Raw genomic sequence first — 12,270 nt, 5'->3', positions numbered from 1 at the left:
GGGAACCAAGAAGGTTTCTGTCAAGGAGGACGGCACGGGAGGGGCTTTTACCATAAGCTCCGCCCTTGACGACAAATAGGAAGACGCGCTCGTCACCTTCCTGCGGGCGAATGTCGATGTGTTTGCATGGCAAGCATCCGACATCCCCGGCGTTCCCAGGGAGGTGATTGAGCACCACCTTGCTGTCTGTCCTCATGCGCGGCCCGTCAAGCAGAAGGTCAGAAAGCAAGCCTTGGAACGACAAGAGTTCATCACAGAGGAGATCCGGAAACTGGAAGCAGCGGGTTTGGTAAGAGGAGTGCTCCATCCAACGTGGTTGGCCAATCCAGTGGTAGTGCGCAAGGCAAATGGGAAGTGGAGGCTGTGTATTGATTACACAGATATCAATAAGGCTTGTCCCAAAGACCCCTTCCCGTTGCCGCGCATCGACCAGATTGTTGACTCCACGGCTGGGTGTGATCTGTTGTCATTCCTCGATGCCTACTCCGGCTACCACCAGATCTTCATGACAAGAGAAGACGAAGAGAAAACGACATTCATCACCCCATGTGGTACGTATTGTTTCATACGGATGCCTTTCGGGTTGAAGAGTGCTGGTTCAACGTTTGCAAGGGCGGTCCAGATTGGTTTTGAACCCCAGCTCCATAGAAATATGGAAGCTTATATGGATGATATAGTGGTCAAAACCAAGAACAGGGCAACCCTCATACCGGATTTACAAGAAACATTTGCAAACCTACGCAAGATCAATCTCAAGCTGAACCCTGAGAAGTGCGTCTTCGGCGTCCCGTCCGGCAAGCTTCTCGGGTTCTTTGTGTCGCAGCGCGGGATAGAGGCCAATCCGGACAAGATCAAAGCTATAGAGCAGATTGAAGCACCCAAGCGAGTCAAGGATGTGCGTCGGCTTGCTGGTTGCGTTGCCGCCATGAGCAGGTTCATTTCCAAGTCCGCCGAGCGTGCCCTTCCCTTTTTCAAGATTTTGAAAAAGGCGGGCCCGATGGAGTGGACACCAGAAGCCGAAGCAGCATTGCAAGATTTGAAGAGGTACCTCTCCTCCATGCCAATACTAGTTGTGCCTAGGCCACGGGAACCGTTGATGCTATACTTGGTGGCAACGAACCAGGTGGTCAGCGCCGCACTAGTGGCGCAGAGAGAAATTGATGACGAGGTAATGGCAGCGACAGAGCCCAACGCCACTGACGCAGAGACAACACAACCAATTGGAGTGCCGCCAAGGAAGAAAATGATGCAGCACCCGGTCTACTTTGTTAGTTCCCTCCTGCAGGGGCTAGATCAAGGTACTCCGGTGTGCAGAAACTCCTCTTCGGCCTTCTTATGGCCTCGAGGAAGCTGCATCACTACTTCCAGGCGCACGAAATCACTATCGTCACCTGCCTCCCTCTGCAACGGATATTGCACAATCCAGACGCAACGGGAAGAATCATAGAGTGGGCACTGGAACTGTCCAGCTTTGGCCTCAAGTTTGAGAGTACCTCGACGATTCAAAGCCGAGTCCTGGCGGAGTTCATTGCAGAATGTACCGCGACGCCTGACGAAGAAGCCCAAGAGACTGCTCTCCTCGGCAAGGAGGCAAGTTGCGACTGGATCATGTACTTTGATGGAGCTTTCTCCTTACAGGGCGCCGGGGCTGGCGTACTGCTTGTCGCGCCCACCGGAGAGCACCTCAAGTACGTGATCCAGATGCACTTCCCCAGGGAGGTGTCAACAAACAATACGGCTGAGTACGAAGGGCTGCTTGCCGGTCTTAGGATCGCGGCGGACCTCGGAATCAAGAAACTCGTCGTCAGAGGCGACTCGCAACTTGTCGTCAAGCAAGTCAACAAGGATTACCAGAGCCCGTTGATGAAGGCCTACGTCGATGAAGTGAGAAAGCTGGAGGAGCGTTTTGACGGTATACAGGCAGAATACGTTCCCCGAGCGGAGAATGACATCGCCGATTACCTGTCAAAACGCGCTGCCCTCAAGCTACCTGTGGAACCAGGTACCTTTGTGCTTCGGCTAACTCAGCCATCCGTTGATCCATCAACAGAGCAGAACAAGAGGAGAAAATCAGGGCCCGGCAAGTACTTTCCCGCCGAGCTCCCCGAAGCCGCCGGCAAGGATGTTGCCGGAGACACTGAGCCCGCCACAGGACGGCTAGCTCCGACGGAGCATCAAGCTCTTGCCGTGGAGACAGCCGCTCCTATAGCGGAGGAAATGCCTTTAGTCCTCGCCGTCGAGCCCCAGGCTCCAGCGTGGGCACAGCATACCGTCCGATTCCTCCAAACAGGGGAACTTCCTGAGGAGCAGGAAGAAGCGGAAAAAGTAGCCCGTCGCTCTACTATGTACCAGTTCGTCGATGACGTCCTGTACAGAAAGAGGCCGAACGGTGTGAAATTGAAGTGTATCCCTCGAGAGGAAGGACTGGGGCTGTTGGCGGAGATACATGGAGGCATATGTGGATCCCACATAGGGTCGAGGGCCCTTGCCGGCAAAGCGTTTCGGCAAGGCTTCTTCTGGCCCACCGCCCTCCAGGATGCGACGACACTAGTCACCAGGTGTGAAGCGTGTCAGTTCCATTCAAAGAAGCTTCATCAGCCAGCTCAAGCCCTTCAAACCATTCCTCTCTCCTGGCCTTTCTCGGTCTGGGGGCTCGACATACTGGGCCCTTTCCCCCGCGCTGTCGGGGGCTTTGAGTACTTGTACGTTGCAATCGACAAGTTCACAAAGTGGCCAGAAGTGGAAGCAGTGAGGAAGGTCACAGCACAGTCAGCCGTCAAGTTCTTCAAAGGACTGGTGTGCCGTTTTGGTGTACCCAATAGGGTCATCACCGACAACGGCACGCAGTTCACAAGCCACACCTTCATGCAATATATTCAAGACCTCGGCAGCAAGGTCTGTTTCGCTTCCGTTGCTCACCCACGAAGCAATGGTCAAGCTGAGAGGGCAAATGCTGAAGTACTGCGAGGCCTGAGGACAAAGACCTTTGACAGACTGCACAAGAGTGGAAGGCGCTGGATTGATGAATTGCCGGCGGTTCTTTGGTCAATCAGAACGACACCAAATCGAGCCACCAGCCAGACACCCTTTGCCCTGGTATACGGGGCAGAAGCAGTTCTCCCCACGGAACTCATATACGGGTCACCTCGAGTACTCGCTTATAACGAGCTTGAGCAAGAGCAATTGCGGCAAGATGACGCAACGCTCCTTGAGGAAGATCGTCTTCGGGCGGCTGTGAGAGCAGCGCGCTACCAGCAAGCCTTGCGCCGCTACCATAGCCGCAAGGTTCATGCCCGAAGCTTTGAGGAAGGCGACCTTGTTCTTCGGCGCGTTCAATCGGCCAAGAATTCCAACAAGTTGACGCCAAAGTGGGAAGGCCCTTATCGGGTAATACGAGTCACCAGGCCCGGCGCAGTCCGCCTGGAGACCGAAGATGCCGTTCCGGTGAGTAATTCCTGGAACATTGAGCATCTTCGCAAGTTTTACCCGTGAGGCGCGGCTTGCCGGGCCCCCCGGCAAGCCACCTTTTGTACGAGCCTTGCCGATGACGCATGTAACCCTTTGTACAAAGCCAGGCGCAGACCCTGAGCATAAATAAATGAAGCGCTGGCGCCCTAAGTTATAGCATGCATGCTAGGTCGAGTCTCGTCCTTGGTTAGGGTTGATAGTGCTTAGCGGCGACTAACCCCTAGCTTAGAGGTCGAGTGTGCGTCTCTTTGTCTTTCTTTTGTCTTCTTTGGTTCACAGGACACACAGATATCCTTGCCAAACCACTTGGGGAGAAAAAAAGGAACAAACCAGCATCTAGGCCCCGGCAAGCCAGTATTGCCGGGGGCTGCAAGAGCAAAGATTCACCCACGGCAAACCAGGGTTGCTGGGGGCTGCAGCTTCAGATAAGTTCTTCATCCCTTATCATGCATTCCATTATGGACTGAGGTATGTGAAACCTCATTTTTCCTTAAGCTACCATGCTCCCCTAACTCTAGGCCCTAGGGCTCGTTCCTGGGACCACGTTTGGTCGTAGACGCGGCAGCGAAAGGATGAAATAAGGAGCCTGAACCCGCCTCATCCCTGCCTCCGCCAAAGGCGTGAGAAAGGTCGAGCGAAGTGGGGAGACGGCAAGGCCTGTTGTCGGGCGAGAAAATGTTTATCTTAGGGATATCAAGAATTTACTCCTTGTCGTGGGTTCCACCCGCAAACAAATGACGCGGCAAGCATCCCTTTTTCATTAAAAACATTCCACTCAGGTACAGTCCGTAGGGAATGAAAAACATGAATGAAGGGATTACAAGTTTTAAATTCAACAAAGGACCGAAGGCTTACAAACTAAAAAGAGATAAGGTGCCCGTAATCCCTTTCTTGTCCCTCTCCTCAAGAGGTAGGTCAAGGAGGCGAGAAGGGCAAAAGGAGCACCTAGGCGAGCTATGGGTGGCAGAAGACGCAGAGAGAACATCTTGGTGCCGTCCAAAGGCTGGATGGTGATGGCGGCGCCGGAAGCAGAGCTCGAAGATGAGGCGGTAGGACGTCAGCATGCGTCGAAGGCATCGGTGCCCGCATACTCCGACTTGACGGCCTTGCCGCCCACCCTCTTCCTCTTCGGAAGCCTCCCAACACCAGCCGCCCAAGGAGACGACCCCGAGAAGTTCAAGGAGCCGGCGACACGGATGATGGGTTCGCCGGTGCCGCACGGAGTGGCACCGGACACCTAGTCGGACCCGACATCCTGCCGCCTACCGCCCTCGTCGTCGCTGCCGCTGTCCTCCTCGTCACTCCCGCCCGAGGAGGAGTCTTTGCTATCAGAAGAGCTCTCCACGTAGGACCTTGTACGAGTCCCAAAGTGCCCGAAGACCTTGACAGAGAGAAGGCCACCCTCCATCAGGTTAAAATGGGGAGTGAGCCCCTCCGTCAAGCTGTGGATATGAGCAAACGTCTTCCATCCTGGATGAAGATACATCACGTGAGGAGTGGGGATGTCGATGCGGACCCGCGTGCCACTGATCCCGCAGCCCCTCATATGCAGCCGCAATGACTCCGGCGGATCCAGCTCCATCTCCTGCTCAAATGGAGTCGGGAGACGAAGGCGACGGCGCGGCGGCCAACGCAGCCTGACGAAGAACTCACAAGGGTCATCCCCAACATGGCCCTCCATTGGAGGAGGAGCTACTGCCGGAGGCGAGGCCAACGCGCCACCCCATCCTCCTCTTCACTGAGCGCCCCGGCCTCGCCCATGGCCTCGCCCCCCCCCTTCCCCTCGCGGCCGGCCCTGCCACCGCAGGCACAGGAGAAGGAGGGACGCGTTGTCGAGCGGTGACCCTCGCTGCCACCGTTGAAGGACCGGGATTTCCTCTCTCTATAACGAATGGAAGAGAGGAGCAAAAGCTGAAGGAGGAAGGAGATGGAAGAATGCGGGACGCCATCCCCCCATCCCGCTCTTTATAAAGGAACGGGGTTCAGGCTCAGCCGCCCCGCTCGGCCAATCAAAACACGGAAGGCGCAGGGAGCCAGGACCAACCCGCTACCCCAACCAGCGACGACCCGATTTCCCGCCTCCGCCATTTGCCACCCCAAGCGCATAGGAGGCACGTGGCGGACATGCAGAACGGAGGGGACGGGTGAGGCGACCTCTCTCCACCCCGTGATCATGGGGAGTGGACGCCTTGAGGACCGCGCCTCGGCCCCATTCAGTAAATGGGCCGCGCCTCCACGCCTCCCTCCGTTTATGGGGAAGACGCAAACCGCCCCTTTACTACGACGTGACGCATGCGTGTAGAGACCAACCCCACGCATGCCGCCCACGTCACACGCACCTCCCCACGCTGCGCAGCGCACGGGAGTCGTGGGAAACGTAACGCGCGAAAAATCTTACCACGGTAAAAAACCGCCCCGCCTGCCCGCAAACTGTTTTTGGGCCTAGCCCAACAACGCGTTGCGCTTATGTGTGTCCCAGGCCCGGGGCTCCTGTCGGTGTACAAAAAGAGGGGTACACTTTTTTGTACCCCTATAACTGTGCACAGACAGTCTGAGCCACGGGCACCACCACACCAAGCAACGCAAGGGAGGTGAGCCAGGGTAAGACCGAAGCTCAAGGGAACTAGGACGACGCCAAGGCTAAGACCACGAAGAGCAAAAGGGACGAAGCGGACTCCCCCGGCAAGATCCTTGCCAGGAGACAACTTTGGCAACCCCGGTAAGACCCTTGCCACGGCGACTCGCCCCACGCCTACGGAGCAAATTACCCTTGAGTCCACAGCCCCCAAGGGGCAAGGATTCGGGAGACATCCCTGTGGTGGCATGCAGATCTTTGTGAAGACATTCAAGATCGGATACGCACTAAGAAGACGACGACCTTTGGCGAGATACCAGCCAGGGAAGACCACGAGACCCCCGGCAAGCGCCTTGCCAGGGATGACAGCAGGCGCCTCGGCAAGACCCTTGCCGGGGCCCCGGCAAGGCCCTTGCCGAGGACATCCGCAGGGCCACCGTAAGGCCCACGCCGACTAAACCTCCACCACCGTACGCATGCGGCTGCTGACCCAACCAACTGGGCAGGCACCTACGTGGCGGCATGCAGATCTTCGTGAAAACCCTCCACTGCGCCACCTCAGCTGCTTGCCTACCTACATGGCATCACAGGCATCGCTGGCCAGGGCGCGTGTCGACACAAGAAGGAGTGGCGATGGACGAGACAGGTTTCTCCCCCGTCCCCGATAAAGCAAGGACACCTAAGCAAGACGCATTAAATGCGCCTTGTCATGTAATGGAAGGGATAACCTCGCATCACTGTACCCTTTCCACCTCCTGCGTGCCACTATGGCGACCTCTTTTTCTATAAAAGGAGGCCGGAGGCGACCAGGAGGAAGATTCGGCTTTTTTTTGGAGCTCCTAATGCTCCAGAGCTAGCTCAAGAATAGGAATATACATCCACCAAAGCAGGAGTAGGGTTTTACGCATCCTCGCGGCCCGAACCTGGATAAACAAACTGTGTACTATTTGTTTGATCTGCTCTTCTCACGACCCCGCGCCCCGCTAACTGTAGTAGGGATTCTTGTGATCCCATAGGTGTCGTTCCCACCGACGAAGCCCCAGGCCAAGGACGTGAAGCGCAAGGGGGTTGCCGTGCTTGCAGCGGAACCATACACCAAGCGAGGCAGGGATCAGCCTGATTCATCCAAGGGCAGCCGGTACTGCGTGTACCACGACCTCAACACCCACAACACCAACGAATGTCAAGAGCTCAGGGATGTGAGAGATGGACGTGTCGGCCGACGCCCCGAGCGCAACTACAGGGGCTATGGCCAAGGAGGAGGAAGATGGGGCAGACGATGGGAAGACCGTGGCCCTCGCCAAGGGTGGTGTGACCGACCTCGCGAGGATCGCTGGCAGGACTAGCCTCCCGAGGGAGGCTGGAGAGATTAGCCTCGTGAGGATCGCCCGCACGGCAACGTAGGCCTTCCTCCTCTGCCGCCACCGCCAAGGAGGAACGAAGACCAACATCAAGACGAGGGGGGTGGGGGCTTACAGGAGCCGCGCGCGATCTCTTGCATCTTGGGTGGCGCACAGGCCCCAATCTCACAGTGTGTCTTCAAGCAGTTTGCTCCCGAGGTGAATGCAGTCCTCCCCAAACTTGAGGCCACGCGCCCACTCAGGTGGTCTGCGTGCGCTATCACATTCAGCTCAGCGGATCAGCTCAAGTGCGCGGCAACGGACAGAGTCCTCCCGATGCTTTGCTCCCCGGTCATCAACAACATGCAGGTCACCAGGACCCTCATTGATGGCGAAGCAGGACTCAATGTTCTGTCTGTCGAGATGTTCGACAATCTCCAAGTGCCGTACGATCAGCTTCAGCCAACCAAGCCCTTCTCAGGAGTCACTGACGGTTCCACTGTTCCAATAGGGCAGATTCGCCTTCTAGTCACCTTCGGGCAGTGCAACAACTACCGCACCAAGCTCATCGACTTCGACGTCGCCCACATCCGTCTGCCATACAACGCCATCCTCGGGTACCCAGCCCTGGCCAAGTTCATGGCAGTGACTCACCATGGATACAATGTCCTCAAGATGCCAGGAAGCTGCGGAGTCATCACCGTACCCTATGAAGAAGGGGACGCAGTGTGTTGACTTGAGCGCGCGTTCCAAGCCGCGGCAATCGAAGACCCAGACCAAAGGAATGGAAGACTTCCCGAGGCGAACCTTCAGAAGAAGAAGGTTTCGCCTGGCCCAAGCCACAAGGAGGCAGGCGCCTCCGGAGGTGTTGCGTCAAAATCTGCGCCCAATCAGGGAGCGCCACCCTCTCTTGCATAGGAAGGCGCGCCCAGCGCCCTCCTCAGGCAGGGCTTGGGGGCTCTTTCTTGGAGAGCCACCGACCTTGCCAAGGTCGCGAGGGAGGCGCTCGGGCACCACTTGGAGGGGTGCTTCCAGGCATGTTTCCCTCATGAAGGTACAAGGCACGGAAGACCGAACACACAGGAGTTCCTCGCAAGAAACACCTAGGAGCTGCAGGAGTCAAGAGTCATGTGCGGTAGCCTCCGCTTACCCACCATGGCCCCACATCCAGGCGAGGACGGTGGGTTGCGCATCTGCATCGATGTGCTAGGGCTCAACCGAGCCGCGTCTCAGGAGCGCATCTAGCCTTCGCGCGTAGGGCGTTGTGAAGGTCCACCCCACAGCTACGCTCGCATGCCTTTTGGCCTGCCGAACGCGGACGCCGCTCATCAGTGCCTACGGAGGAGCATTCTAGAGGCTCAGGAAGTCAGGCATTGTGCGGTCCTGGCGGAGATGGAGATGGCCCTCGGAGACCCACCTGCGCCTCCAGAGCCTCTCGAGCCTCCTGGGCCTGGGGGCTCGTGAGGGTCGACGTCATCATTGCGCATCGCCCACTTCTTCAACATCATTTCATTTTCAACGGCACAAGGTGACATCTTTTTAAGTCCTGTTTTTAGCTGGGAGCGCCCACAGGGCCGCATCATTCCTAGGTCACGTGGGTCCATCCCTACAGCATGTATCCGTTTTGCTTATGCTCTTTGCTTACTTTGTTGGGGGCGCCCCTCGGGCTGCATCACCCCCTAGCTGCTCGGGTATGGCCCAGCGGCATTTGCTTTTCCCGCATCTGCTTAAAATGAATTTCCTCCTACGTGCTTAACGTATCCGACCTAATCGCCTGCTCGATTGACGCCCACCTACAGAGCCGCTCGCTCTGGCACGACATTTGTGCATGGGTTCGTCCCTGCAACGCCGATAAATCTGAGTGGTCGAGCTCTGGTCGCGGCAGCCCCGCAAGGCGCCACCTCACCAGGCCCTCAGTGCCCCAATCACTCCCCCCGGAGCGACCAAAGATTGGCTGGCAACCGTAACTATAGGTCTTGTTTCTCTTCATGGTTGGTGTGCAGGACCTACTCCAGGAGCAACGCTAGGGACGTCGCGAGCTACCTCTCCCTCTCTCCGGCACGGACTGCTTGCACATTAAAAGGGGGGCGCCTGAGCATCGCGACTCATGGGCTCCTACTGGCTCTGTAGCCCTCACCCCCTGGCCTTGACCCACGGCATCGCGACCTGTCATACCAGCGGCGGCTGAGCTCGCTCGAGGGCCGGGACCTGAGGACGTAGAGCATTAAGTGCGGGGGAGCGGGAAGAAGCTCGCGAGGACCTAACCCAGCAGCGCCTCAGCTGCCACCACTCGGGCCGGGCGCTTCATCGAGGAACTACACCAAACTCAAGAGATAAGTCATGCCCTTACAAGAGTTGGACAAACGCAGTGCAAAACCCTCGCCCAGTGCGGCTTTGTCATGGCGATGTTGCCTTACTTTCTCGCCCAGCGAGGGCTGCTTGAGCGCTAAAGGGGACCTCCCGAGCATCGCGACTCGGGGGCTCTTACCGGACCTCGGGCCGCTCACCTCCTGGCCTTGACTACGGCATCGCAACCTGGCATACCAGCGATGGCTGAAGCCTGCCTGGGGACTGGGACCTGTCAGTGTAGAGCGCTAACTCCTCGTGAGGATAGAAAGGGGCAGCTGAGCCGAGACAGGACAAGCACCTTGCATTGATTCATATTAAGACATAATGTTCGCAAACGACATGGCAGGCGCCTTACGTACCCCCACGGGGTGTTGCTTCGATTCCTCATAGGGAACAAGAGTACTAATCCTAAGGAACACTAATCGCCCGCACCTCTGCAAGGGACGCCATCATCAACAGTGGGCCGCCCAACGTCAGCGCCAACCCCATCTAGATCAGTGGCGTCGGCGGCTGGACGCAGCTGCCCCACTCCGAGCACGGCGCGAGCTCGGGGGCTCGTAGCTGTCGTCGCTTGTCTCTGGAGTCGCGAGGAGCTCGGGGGAGCCGCTGGATTCCCCAGCACCTCTGCTGCCGCCTGAGGAGCTATTGGAGGGCCGATGGGCGCGCCAGGTCCTCGCCAGTTCGTCGCCCCTGCCGCTCTCCCTGGCGCAGCACTCCAGCCGGCATCCTTCAGGATCGAAGACCTTGAAGAACATCAAGGAGGCGCCGTCGTATTCAAGATGAATTACGAGGGCGCCTACCGTCCGGAAGACCCGGGCGATTTCGCCCCAGCCCCGGGTCATGAAAACCTTGCCTAGAGCGACGACCGCGACCTCCGCTCCGGTCGCAAGGGTACTGCAGTCGGCGTGGTGCAGCCAGAGCTCCAGAGCTCCGCTCGACGGCATCTCGAAGGCGAAGGAAGGAGGGAGGCGGATCCAAGAGCTTGGAGGCATGGCGGTGTGGAGCACGAGCTCGCGAGAGGAGCGCTCGGCGTGGAATCCAGGAGGAACGACGCGCACCACCATGACTCGCCGGCGTCGACGGCGGCACCGTCGATGTTGCTCGTCACCTTCTCCCCTAGGACCCACGACGCGGGCGTGCAAGGGTAGCGGCAACCCAGGTGGCGGCCGCTCGTACCAGGGCCTCGGTGCCTCCTGCTGAGCACCCTCGTCTCGGTGGCAGAGAACCAGCCGCTTCTTCGGTGGAAGTGGGTCAGGACCCTCTCGGGGGGCCTTTCCCTTCTCCTCTATGGAGAACCGGCGGATTGGTGCCATTGGCGTAAGGGGGAGCAAGAACGAGGAAGAAGGAGGAAGGGACCAGCAGGAAGGGATGGGCTGAAGGGGCTCGCGCAGCCCCGTACTTATAGCCGGAGGAGGCCAACCGCCGAGCACCACGATCGCAGGTAATCATGACCGTTTTCTCAGCATGCAGGGACTTTGTCAAGTCGTGCAGTTGCCGAGGCGTCATGGGGAAGCGCAGACGCCCACGTCCAATCAATCGCCACGCGGCGCCCAAGGCTGCAGGCTGTTGGGGCCCACGACACTTCGCGCTTGCCCCTTTGCTTCCCCGCCAGGCCAAGCCCGGGCGCGCCTTGGGCCCAAGGGCTACTGTCGGTGTTCTGCGAACGGGTGTCCCCAGACATGCCTGCCTGCGGTGTGGCTCAAGTGGGGGCCCAGCACAGCCCATCTTCATCAGCTCAAGCTCAAGACCCTCGCGAGGGGACAATCCTCGTGGGGCGGACGACAGAAAGCTTCCTCAAAGGCAGCCTCATCATGTAGGCTCGCGAGGAGGCGGAGAGATCAAGGAAGGGGTACCTCGCGAGGAGCCCGTGACGCAAGCCATGACGATCGAGACTAGGCGGGCGCCGACCTGCATAGTGTCCTTGTTTCCCCTTTGGTGCAAAGGGGGCAAGCACAGGCAAGGGCATCAGGCAAAGGTTACCATTCCGGTGCAACGAGACCAAGACCAATAGAGCGGCAGGACGGAGGTCACCGTGGAGCCCAAGACGGCGTCGTCACCAGTACTTTTGGTAGTCGAAGACCACCTTTGGTCAGGATAACTCATACTAGATGTTCCCCTTCAAAATGGCCAATTGTTGGCGCCCTTCCCGCTCATTAATAGAGCTAGCCATCACAGGCAGAAGAGAGAGAGACATCAACCCAGAGAGAGAGAGAGGCGACTGAACTCACCCAAACATTTCATCGCACCAGCTCAAGAACACCTCTCGCGAGGCTGTTCTTCCCTTGTACTGTTCATCATCAGCCCCTGAGGCAATCCACCACACCACACACTGGAGTAGGGTATTACACCGCAACGGTGGCCTGAACCGGTATAAACCTCGTGTCCCTTGTGTTGTTCATTGTTTCCAGCTTAGATCACGTGAGGAGATCGGACATAAAACGGTAGGGGAGAGATCTCCACGCGCACCCCAGTGTTCGGACATCAAGGGTCTGCCGGAACCCGAAATCCGACAGTATGATCCATTGCCCAAACATGGGC

This window comes from Triticum aestivum, chromosome 5A (assembly GCF_018294505.1).
Source record: "Triticum aestivum cultivar Chinese Spring chromosome 5A, IWGSC CS RefSeq v2.1, whole genome shotgun sequence".
NCBI classification, from domain to species: domain Eukaryota; kingdom Viridiplantae; phylum Streptophyta; class Magnoliopsida; order Poales; family Poaceae; genus Triticum; species Triticum aestivum.
Note: the sequence above shows the minus strand (reverse complement) of the source record.